We start from the raw sequence: 12,878 nt of genomic DNA, 5'->3' as shown, positions 1-12,878 counted from the left end.
CTGTGTGCCTCGGTCGTATGCAGTCCTGATTGTGGCGCTCACCTGCACGGCGCCAAACACGCATATGACCATCATTGGCACCAAGGCAGAAGCAACTCTCATCGCTGAAGACGACACGTCTCCATTCGTCCCTCCATTCACGCCTGTCGCGACACCACTGGAGGCGGGCTGCTCGATGTTGGGGCGTGAGCGGAAGACGGCCTAACGGTGTGCGGGACCGTAGCCCAGCTTCATGGAGACGGTTGCGAATGGTCCTCGCCGATACCCCAGGAGCAACAGTGTCCCTAATTTGCTGGGAAGTGGCGGTGCGGTCCCCTACGGCACTGCGTAGGATCCTACGGTCTTGGCGTTCATCCGTGCGTCGCTGCAGTCCGGTCCCAGGTCGACGGGCACATGCACCTTCCGCCGACCAATGGCGACAACATCGATGTACTGTGGAGACCTCACGCCCCACGTGTTGAGCAATTCGGCGGTACGTCCACCCGGCCTCCCGCATGCCCACTATACGCCCTCGCTCAAAGTCCGTCAACTGCACATACGGTTCACGTCCACGCTGTCGCGGCATGCTACCAGAGTTAGAGACTGCGATGGAGCTCCGTATGCCACGGCAAACTGGCTGACACTGACGGCGGCGGTGCACAAATGCTGCGCAGCTAGCGCCATTCGACGGCCAACACCACGGTTCCTGGTGTGTCCGCTGTGCCGTGCGTGTGATCATTGCTTGTACAGCCCTCTCGCAGTGTCCGGAGCAAGTATGGTGGGTCTGACACACCGGTGTCAATGTGTTCTTTTTTCCATTTCCAGGAGTGTATATATTCAACTTCGCTTATTCAGAAGACTGTGACCATGGAAAAGAAACATAATTTTATCACAATCATTAAGATGAATATAAGTAGTTCGCCTGGTTTGAGCTATTGTATGATAAGTCAGTCTTCATTTAGCTGGTGCTGTCGGCGAGTCGTCGACGTCCGTGTTGTTGGTTCATATTTCTTGAGCGTGGAGTCCAGTAATTATCGTCGTCTTGTTGATCCTCTTGATAGTAACTGCCTGTTGTGGAAGCAACAGGATACTGTGATGTTTGCCGCGCGGAGTGGCCGCGTGGGTAGAGGCGCCATGTCATGGATTGCGCGGCCACTCCCGCCGAAGGTTCGAGTCCTCCCTCGGACATGGGTGTGTTTGTGTTGTTAGCATAAGTTAGTTTAATTAGTGTATCAGTCTACGGACCGATGACGTCAGCAGTTTGATCCCTTAGGAATTCACACACATTTTTTGAACTGCGATGTTTATAGAATGCTCCTAATTATCGTATCCACATGCAGCGGCGAAAGTGAGACGTGCTTCATTGAACTAACGCGTACATATTCCGATGTCGCAATGTTTGTTAGCCGTTAATACTCACAGTTTCACATTTATGATTTCCCATTCAATCGCAGCTCGGCATATTTCAAAGCACCGCCAGCTAAAGAACATTAATACATTTGTAATTTCATGTAACACTCCACGATGCGCGTTTAACAGTGACGCGCACATAACTCACCATGAATTCACATTAATCGCGTGGTAATCGGTAGACTCTGTATTCAATATTAATATTCTTGCTATGAATTCAAGACAAGAAATTGCTTTACCGTATTCCAGTTTAATTTTAACAGTTCACACTATGCACTAAACAGTCCGTGCCGTCCACAATTAAAACCGTGCATTCACGCACCTTGGCGATCTGCACATGAAATTTTTTTTTTTTAAAAAAAAAGACTGACGTGCCGAGTAGCAGTTCAGGCTAGTAAGTAACGCGACACGTGTGATTATTTAGTTCCTTATACACGGGACACACCGAAACCACAAAAGCGTATCTTGATCAAACAGTTATTTTACATGGATCACCGACACAGTTACACACTAGCACTTAACGCGGCACGACAATCGCATTCTTGTTGTCACTCTAGACTTTTTGTTGGTATTTTCATTTGTCAGTGTATCAATATATTCCTACTTCTCAACACATCTCCCGGAACATTATACAATAAAAAAAATTCCAAGTACACCGATTTACAATTTCAGAGAAATTTACCACTGAAACATGGTCTCAACTACTCCAGAATATAGAAATTAAGTTGCTCACGTTTTGCACCGCAATCATGACTTGCATTTCTGTTGTCAGAACCCTGCCCCCTAGTTCTCTTTTGTTCACAATAAATCACCATAGTGAATGTAAACTTTAACCGTGAGTTAAATTTAGTAGGGTGCTCTGTCTCCACACTCGTCAACTGGACAATGCGACTCATGTGCACTGTTCGATCTGTCAAAATAGCCCAAGTCTCATCCACTTCAATAAACGGCTCACGCTCTTCATGGTTCGTAGTTAGAGTACTAGGTTGTCTGTGTAGTTGCTTATGGGGGAAACAAAAATTTAATTTAATTTATTTCATATTGCAATGAGGAAACTAAAAATTTGAAATGCTGACATAATCTACGCATTAATACAAATATTGCAGTTAAGAACTATGTCTGTGTCGCGGCGCAGCTTAACGCACTGATCATTTGCATATCACAGCATCTTCTTCCTGTCGGCTAAATTTCGCGTCTGTAGCACGTCATCTTCGTGTTGTAGCAATTTTAATGGCCAGTAGTGTAGGAAACGCATCACTGGCTGCCACATCGACCATTCAGCCTTCATCCGATGCGGCGACGTTGCCGACCCGTTTTTCATCTCACGCAGATAAACTATTTTGCCTCTCTGTTCTTCCCTTTCGCCAGCAGCAGCCGCAGCAGACTGCTCATCCGCCTTCTCTCGATGCGGCTCCAGCTTGCCGCCTGAGGCATCAAGGCGCTCACCGCGCCTGCCATAATTGCGACACCGCCTGAAAGCCTAGTTTGGTTTCGAAACACTTGCAAATTACGGACGGGCCAATTTAGCGTGGAGACGCGGCGCGCTGCCTTGTGCTGCGTCTGCTCGGCTGACGGGAATTGGTTTAGCGGAGCCTGCATCAAGCGGCCCGTAGAGACGCTCTGACGGGATGCTGCAAAGCGGTTGGTAGCTGGCGGGTGATTGGATGGTGATGAATACCTGACGCGAACAGGTAGATTCCGTCTTCCTAAGTTTCCGAAAGACGCGCGCCACTGTACCATGTAGTCGATTACTAACCAAGATATTATCTTACAGAGTATTTTCGCAAATATTTGAATTTCCTGAGTATATTTGACCAATTGAAGACTAGTACGTTTGAATCATATTTAACACATAAAATCCAAAACGTTGCATCGAATAACTTAAACAGTGTTTGGAGGGCAGAAAATTTTAGTGAGGTGGGAGAAATCCTAAATGGAGTCCCACAGGGTTCAATTTTGGGTCCACTCTTATTCCTTATAAATGTGAAGGACAAAAAAATGGTTCAAATGGCTCCGAGCACTATGCGACTTAACTTCTGAGTTCATCAGTCGCCTAGAACTTAGAACTAATTAAACCTAACTAAGCTAAGGACATCACACACACCCATGCCCGAGGCAGGATTCGAATCTGCGGCTGGAGCGGTCGCTCAGTTCCAGGCTGTGGCGCCTAGAACCGCAAGGCCACTCCGGTCGGCTGTAAGGACATTCTGCTTAATTTTCAACAAGCAGAATTCGGCATTGGTACTCCTTGCAGACAATAACAGCATTGTAATAAATCCCATTAGAGAGAAAGCAAAAGAAAAATAGTTTGTTGTATTCTTCAAAAATTAGGAAGTGATTCTTTGAAAACGGACTCCCCCTAAATTTTGAGAAAACACACTTCTTGAGTTCTGTACAACAAATAGTGACACCAACAACTGATGTAGATTTCAACGTCGTCTGCCAACAGATAGTGTACAGGCATAGCCACCAAAGGGCGATCTGTGTCTACCCTTTAATTGGGAATCCTCACAGCCAGAAGGCTCCGTGTGGTGTAAACATATGAAAGAAGCAGGCAACCACGCCACGGAGACGGACTCGTGCTTCCGACTGCCTACAGGGAGAGGTTGAAAGTGGTCAAATTGAAGCCTTCCAAATGGCGGAATGGTTCTTTCACAGAATTTCCACACAATTTGGACAAGCTACTTCAGTTTTGTAATGATGCTTGTATCAGTGGTTGCGTAGACATTCTACATCTACATCTTCATCTACATTTATACTTCGCAAGCCACCCAACGGTGTGTGGCGGAGGGCACTTTTCGTGCCACTGTCATTACCTCCCTTCCCTGTTCCATTCGCGTATGGTTCGCGGGAAGAACGACTGCCGGAAAGCCTCCGTGCGCGCTCGAATCTCTCTAATTTTACATTCGTGATCTCCCCGGGAGGTATAAGTAGGTGGAAGCAATATATTCGATACCTCATCCAGAAACGCTCCCTCTCGAAAACTGGACAGCAAGCTACACTGCGATGCACAGCGCCTCTCTTGCAGAGTCTGCCACTTGAGTTTGCTAAACATCTCCGTAACACTATCACGGTTACCAAATAACCCTGTGACGAAACGCGCCGCTCTTCTTTGGATCTTCTCTATCTCCTCTGTCGCCGGCCGAAGTGGCCGTGCGGTTAAAGGCGCTGCAGTCTGGAACCGCAGGACCGCTACGGTCGCAGGTTCGAATCCTGCCTCGGGCATGGATGTTTGTGATGTCCTTAGGTTAGTTAGGTTTAACTAGTTCTAAGTTCTAGGGGACTAATGACCTCAGCAGTTGAGTCCCATAGTGCTCAGAGCCATTTTTTTTATCTCCTCTGTCAACCCGACCTGGTACAGATCACACCCTGATGAGCAATACTCAAGTATAGGTCGAACGAGCGTTTTGTAAGCCACCTCCTTTGTTGATGGACTACATTTTCTAAGGACTCTCTCAATGAATCTCAACCTGGCACCCGCCTTACCAACAGTTAATTTTATATGATCATTCCATTTCAAATCGTTCCGTAAGCATACTCCCAGAAATTTTGCAGAAGTAATTGCTACCAGTGTTTGTTCCGCTATCATGTAATCATACAATAAAGAATCCTTCTATCTATGCATTCGCAATACATTACATTGGTCTATGTTAAGTGTCAGTTGCCACTCCCTGCACCAAGTGCCTATCCGCTGCATATCTTCCTGCATTTCGCTGCAATTTTCTAATTCTGCAACTTCTCTGTATACTACAGCATCATCCGCGAAAAGACGCATGGAACTTCCGACACTATCTACTGGGTTATTTATATATATATATATATACTGTGAAAAGCAATGCTCCCATAGCACTCCCCTGTGGCTCACCACAGGTTACTTTAACGTCTGTAGACGTCTCTCCATTGAGAACAACATGCTGTGTTCTGTTTGCTAAAAACTCTTCAATCCAGCCACACAGCTGGTCTGATATCCCGTAGGCTCTTACTTTGTTTATCAGGCGACAGTGCGGAACTGTATCGAACGCCTTCCGGAAGTCAAGGAAAATGGCATCTACCTGGGAGCCTGTATCTAATATTTTCTGGGTCTCATGAACAAATAAAGCGAGTTGGGTCTCACAGGATCGCTGTTTCCGGAATCCATGTTGATTCCTACAGAGTAGATTCTGGGTTTCCAGAAATGACATGATACGCGAGCAAAAAACATGTTCTAAAGTTTTGGAACAGATCGATGTCAGTTTTGCGCATCTGCTCGACCACCCTTCTTGGAGACTGGGACTACCTGTGCTCTTTTCCAATCATTTGGAACCTTCCGTTCCTCTAGAGACTTGCGGTACACGGCTGTTCTCACACCCGTAGGCGAGATTGTGAACGTCCACGCAGCACGGCCGCCGGCCAGGATTGTAAAGACAGAACTGCCAGATCGTGCAGCTGTCACAGCACAGATGAGACGACGTAGGAGCCCAGACGTCTAAACACGAAGTGTTGCGAATCGGTTATTATCAGTGGGACTGTTGGCACCTCTAGCCTGTTTTCCACTAACACCACAGCATCGACGTGCCCTGCTCGACTGGTGCCGTGAAATGATCATATGGAAGATGGAATGGCACGTCGTGACCTCCTACGATGAAAGCAGATTTTGGTTGCACGCAAGTGATGGTAGTTTTTGCGTACGGTGTAGACCAGGTGATTACTGTCTTCGAAGAGCGTAGTCGTCCAACACACACTGGTCCCACAGCACGCCTCACGGTCGGGGTGCGATAAGCTACAACTCTCTTCCGCCTTTGGTGTTCCTGGAGGGGACGCTGAACAGCGCTCGGTACGTGTAGAATGTTGTTGGGTCCACTCTTTCACCGTTCTTGCAACACGAAGGTGAAGTCCGCCCGCGACAGCGTAACTGCTCGCCCACAAACTGCCAGTGAAGCTCAACGTTGTCTGCAAGACGTGCAGCATCTTCCTGGCCAGCACGATCTCCGGAATTGGCTCCAGTTGAGCACGTGTGGGATGTGATGGGACGACAAGTGACTCGTGCGCCTCGTTAACCAACAGCTCGTGCGTAACGACATGAACGGGTTCAGCAGGCGTGGTATGACGTATCCCAGGACAGTGTCCACCACCTGTAGGATCGACTGCACGCCTGTGGAGACTACTCGACGTTGTAATAAGGATGCTTTAGCGTGGATCGGTACCTGGTACCTAAGAAGCGCTTGTGCTGTTGGTCTGTAAATGTAGTAATTTCACGTATTGTATATGCATTGTTGCAACAATCAATCCTGAGTGAATTAGAAATCTCTATCAGGGTGTACTACTTTTTTCTGGCAGTTTAGATATTCGCTAATGAAATTCGTCACAATTTGAGAAGTGTAGAAATGTCCATACCTGCAACACTAGAAGAAAAAATGACTTTCATTACATATTATTAAGCTGTCAGTGGCTCTGAAAGTTCAGTACGCAGCACAAAACTTTTTATCATTTGCTCATTAACATAAAACATCTGACAGATGGCAAATCATGTTTAAAATGCAAACCAAAATAATTTCTGCTAGACAAGTGCTTCTGTTCCACGGATGAATTTCTGTTTCGGAACTGGTAGCTTATAAAAAATTAAATGTACCTGCATGAGCAGAACTAAAAAATAATGCCTTAGAGTGCACGAGTAATTAGTGGATAGGCAAATATCTATTAGGTACATTACGTATGTAGATTGTGGACAGTTGGGAATGTGGGTCTCACGGGAAGCGTACAAGGGATACGTCCCTGCAGTCGTGCTATTCATCTAGGTCCTCGGTGGCTCAGGTGGATGCCGGCACGGTGGCTCAGCGTGTTCCGTCAGAGGGTTAGCTACCCTCTGTAACAAAAAGACTGAGTGGATGGATCTCCGAAGGGCCTATATGGGTTTCATCCGACGTCCACCTCGAACAAATTCACCGAACGATATCGAACAAAATGAGATCAACAACAACAAAAAAAGGATGGATAGAGCGCCTGCCATGTAAGCAGGAGATCCCGGGTTCGAGTCCCGGTAGGGGCACACATTTTCAGCTGTCCCCATTGAGGTATATCAGCAAAAACCTGTCGGCAGCTGATGGTTTCAATTAATTATCATTTATTCTAGAGAAGCTGGACGGTCATCAATGGTATCTGTTCTTTCGAGAACAGTTATTATCTTGAATCTTGAAACTTCCTGGCAGATTAAAACTGTGTGCCGGACCGAGACTCGAAATCGGGACCTTTGCCTTTCGCGGGCAAGTGCTCTACCAACTGAGCTACCCAAGCACGACTCACGCCCCGTCCTCACAGCTTTACTTTTTGCCAGTACCTCGTCTCCTACCTTCCAGACTTTACAGAAGCTTTCCTGCGAACCTTGCAGAACTAGCACTCCTGAAAGAAAGGTTATAGCGGAGGCATGGCTTAGCCACAGCCTTGGGGATGTTTCCAGAATGAGATCTTCACTCTGCAAAGGAGCGTGCGCTGATATGAAACTTCCTGGCAGAATAAAACTGTGTGCCGGACCGAGACTCGAACTCGGGACCTAGTTACAATCTTCATATATGCATTTATTAAATTTAACACTAATCATGTATACACATCTTATAAATTGACTGTTCGGCATCATTTCGATAAAAGAATCGTTCAGAAGATCTATTGGACATGTAACCAGCCAATTAAATACACAGCGAACATTCGACAGGAACGAAAGTAACATCGACAGTGCCTTAAGGAAACGTTGTAAGACCGCCATCGTTTTCAGTATACGGAAACGATTCATCTGACGGGCTGATAGGCCTAAAAGATCGTTCGCTAACGATATGGTTGTGAACAAAAAAGTATTGCCATTGAATGATGGTAAGAAATTGAAGGAGGACTAGGAAAAAGTTTCACCGTTGTCTAATGAATGACAACTCTCATTGCCGTCGTCGACGTTGTTGCTATTATTCATGTTATTGTTAATGTTACTGTTGTTCTCATTTCGAAGACTCGTTTAACGCTTTAATTGAGATTTGTAAAATGAGTGATTTTTTTAATGATATCTCTGATCTGAGGCGACTACTGCAACTGATATCCATTGAACCTGCATACTGCTTGCATGCCTTGATCTCGCTGCCTTTAAATGTGAATAACTGTAAGACAATTTCTGTAACAAAGAAAAAGAACACGATACTGTTTAATTACATGGGTAATGGTGAATATTTTGATCATTTCACGTTGTGGGACTATTCAGGAGGAATATTACAAGCGAACCGTTCAACTTGAGAACGATTAGGGAATACATGGTAGAGAGTAAGTGGAATTTAACCACTTCACGAGGCTGGAAACATGAGAACATTCTACTGATGAGACATGATGTTTCATTCACGCTGTTCTCGTTGCTGGAATGAATCACTGGCCAAGCACTACTTAGTCGGAAGCTTGTAGCATTTTAAATACTTGACGTGGCTGAAAGCTCAAGAACATTTTAATCCAAAACAGTGAATTTTAACACCATGTTGCGTTGCGCATAATTAAACTCAGCACAGCCATATTACGATAAATAAGATCGTACTTCATTTATTTCTTTGCTAGTTCACTTGATGAAACGCCTTTACTCCTTACTGTTAGGCTATAACAGAAATACTGTGTTGCCCGACACGAACCATACCTCGAGAGAAACGCGACGCTGCACGGAGGGTAAGCTGCTGATGTCAAAGAAATCCTTGAGACAAAGATTTCTGCGCCACACCGACTGTTCCATTTCACGCTGGAACATAGCAGCCCTCAATCCGTTTTACACTGTTTATAATTAAGCGAAAACTGATGCCGTTGTCTCATTTGTAAAGAGAATGTTAATTAAACATTATTGTTTGTAGCGTCGAGAGGGAGCAGCGCGGGGGGGGGGGGGGGGGATGCGTGGCGGCGAAGGAGAGGGGAAGAGGGAGGTAGATGGCGCAGTCGCCGGTTGGGAATCTCCGTCGCAAATAATTACCAACATTGGGTTTCAATTGTTCTCACAGCTAGAGGGGAACGAGTGGTCGGGGTGAGAGGGGGGGGGGGGAGAGGGAGTCTAAGGGTGTGGAAGACAAAAGGGCCCTGGCAGGGACAGATCTGCGCCCACGCTGACCCGCGTGCCAAGCGCTTTGTGCGTCCGCCGCTAGGAGCGCATCTGTCACCAGGCAGAGGGTGACGTTCCTCCAGCCAGCAGGCGCTTTGCAACTCAGGCGGATCCCTGCGCCTCTGCAGTGTTCGCCGCATTGTGTGCACCGTTAAGCTGGGACCTATACTAGCAGATACATTACGAAACAAAACTGGACACGTGCGGTGGTAACCGAGTGCAATTCTCACCATCACAACGGCTTGCTATACTGAGGAGCTATTCGCTTGCCAGCATGAGTATGTCTTCGTCTCTGTTTTGTTTTCCTGTTCGTCTTTCAGACCGCTCTCTCCAATGCTGGTTACGAAAGTTTACGTCTCTCAGTGATTTTCGCACTTGAAGCCAATTTCTCTGCCAGAAGTCCTAACTCATACTACTCACAGATTGTGAACTTCCTTTCCCAGGGAAATCAAAAACTTGTCTTTAAGAAACCTTATTTACTTTTTTCAAAGTGTTCCAGGCCATTCGTAATGGTACTTGAATTACGTAACCATTACGGCACCTCACCTCAACCTCTCGATACCGGCAATAATCTACTGTGTTTCTGTAAAATACACTCCTGGAAATTGAAATAAGAACACCGTGAATTCATTGTCCTAGGAAGGGGAAACTTTATTGACACATTCCTGGGGTCAGATACATCACATGATCACACTGACAGAACCACAGGCACATAGACACAGGCAACAGAGCATGCACAATGTCGGCACTAGTACAGTGTATATCCACCTTTCGCAGCAATGCAGGCTGCTATTCTCCCATGGAGACGATCGTAGAGATGCTGGAACGGCTTGCCATGCCATTTCCACCTGGCGCCTCAGTTGGACCACCGTTCGTGCTGGACGTGCAGACCGCGTGAGACGACGCTCCATCCAGTCCCAAACATGCTCAATGGGGGACAGATCCGGAGATCTTGCTGGCCAGGGTAGTTGACTTACACCTTCTAGAGCACGTTGGGTGGCACGGGATACATGCGGACGTGCATTGTCCTGTTGGAACAGCAAGTTCCCTTGCCGGTCTAGGAATGGTAGAACGATGGGTTCGATGACGGTTTGGATGTACCGTGCACTATTCAGTGTCCCCTCGACGATCACCAGTGGTGTACGGCCAGTGTAGGAGATCGCTCCCCACACCATGATGCCGGGTGTTGGCCCTGCGTGCCTCGGTCGTATGCAGTCCTGATTGTGGCGCTCACCTGCACGGCGCCAAACACGCATACGACCATCATTGGCACCAAGGCAGAAGCGACTCTCATCGCTGAAGACGACACGTCTCCATTCGTCCCTCCATTCACGCCTGTCGCGACACCACTGGAGGCGGGCTGCACGATGTTGGGGCGTGAGCGGAAGACGGCCTAACGGTGTGCGGGACCGTAGCCCAGCTTCATGGAGACGGTTGCGAATGGTCCTCGCCGATACCCCAGGAGCAACAGTGTCCCTAATTTGCTGGGAAGTGGCGGTGCGGTCCCCAACGGCACTGCGTAGGATCCTACGGTCTTGGCGTGCATCCGTGCGTCGCTGCGGTCCGGTCCCAGGTCGACGGGCACGTGCACCTTCCGCCGACCACTGGCGACAACATCGATGTACTGTGGAGACCTCACGCCCCACGTGTTGAGCAATTCGGCGGTACGTCCACCCGGCCTCCCGCATGCCCACTATACGCCCTCGCTCAAAGTCCGTCACGCATACGACCATCATTGGCACCAAGGCAGAAGCGACTCACGTCCACGTCCACGTCCACGCTGTCGCGGCATGCTACCAGTGTTAAAGACTGCGATGGAGCTCCGTATGCCACGGCAAACTGGCTGACACTGACGGCGGCGGTGCACAAATGCTGAGCAGCTAGCGCCATTCGACGGCCAACACCGCGGTTCCTGGTGTGTCCGCTGTGCCGTGCGTGTGATCATTGCTTGTACAGCCCTCTCGCAGTGTCCGGAGCAAGTATGGTGGGTCTGACACACCGGTGTCAATGTGTTCTTTTTTCCATTTCTAGGAGTGTAGTTAACATATTTCTGTGACAACATTCAGATTTGATTTCATTAATGTAGAGATACTTCGATATGTATAGATTGCAATGATATTATTCTTATGTGTATTCTTTCTTTTGTCACTATGATCATTCACGTACTTGTAACTTTGATTTTTGGGCGCGTAAGTGGTTATTAGAAAGTCAAGCTTTGGTCGTCATGTTAAAAACAAGTAAATTGTAGTCAGTTTTTGAAATGTGAACTTTAACAGTGAGGAAGATATTTTCAAGTATGTTTTATATTGTGAAGTGATGTTTTGGAACGAGTTACGTGATATTGCGACAAAAGTAATAAAAAGGAAGTGTAACTTAAATTCGGAGTGCTGATGACTTTTTTACATCACCATTGTCCTAACTTGCAAAAGTTTAATCTTCAAGAATGGTTTATGAAACACATCTATGAAACTTTTGAATATCGCAGAATAACACCTAGGCTTCTTTGCATCCGAGCTTAGAATCATCACTACCTAGATTTTCGACGGTTGAGCCATGAGTTCACAACGAGACCAGCGTGGGAAACATGAAAAGACGAGTGCCTAGTTTATCCATTATTTCAAGAAATGACTTTATTAACTGTGCTCTATGACACCTGCCACATAATATAACTTTGTTGTTGCCCAAAAATGCAATATTTAGCAGCGTGAGCAACACTACAATCGTAATTAATTTTTGACCTTTGTTGTGGTAGGCTTGTTAGACATTCAACACGATTTATTAAGGAATAGTATGTAAATTAAAAATAAAAGCTTTTGCGCTGTCTTGTAAATGGACATTCGACATTTTGTACAACTCTCATAGTGGTATTTTATTGAGGGATTTGTAAATTAGTGATTTTTTCAGTGTTTCCTCTGATCTGAGAGATGAACATGTCATCTGGATAGGAAAATGTAGGATACCTTCGAATTATGAAGGTGCACCAGTGTCTCATTTCTATAAAGTTATCAGTCATTGGTATTTGCGGCACATGGAGAGCGACGTTTTTTCAAATCTACAAGACAGCAGACCGCATTTATAGCGCCCATCAGCATACTGCTAACACTATAATGCCACTGGTAAGCCATATACGTTGCTAAATACTGAACCAAATGATTTAACATTTGTTCGGATGCCTATATTTTAAACAGCTGAATTGTCATTCCATATGTATTATAGACATGATTTAACAGTATTCAATAAGAATCTCCCACAATATACTATGGAAAGTCCTTCACTACAAGTAAAATGTTACCTTCACGTCTCATTCTAATTTCAGACTCACTCCTATTATTTCACTTCAGTAGCTTATGGTACATATCCATTCGTCTTCGGCAGTGAGTGTATATGTGGACTTCAGCTATACAGA

The sequence above is a fragment of the Schistocerca serialis genome, chromosome 2 (genome assembly GCF_023864345.2).
Source record: "Schistocerca serialis cubense isolate TAMUIC-IGC-003099 chromosome 2, iqSchSeri2.2, whole genome shotgun sequence".
NCBI classification, from domain to species: Eukaryota; Metazoa; Arthropoda; class Insecta; order Orthoptera; family Acrididae; genus Schistocerca; species Schistocerca serialis.
This window is presented reverse-complemented; position numbering follows the sequence as displayed.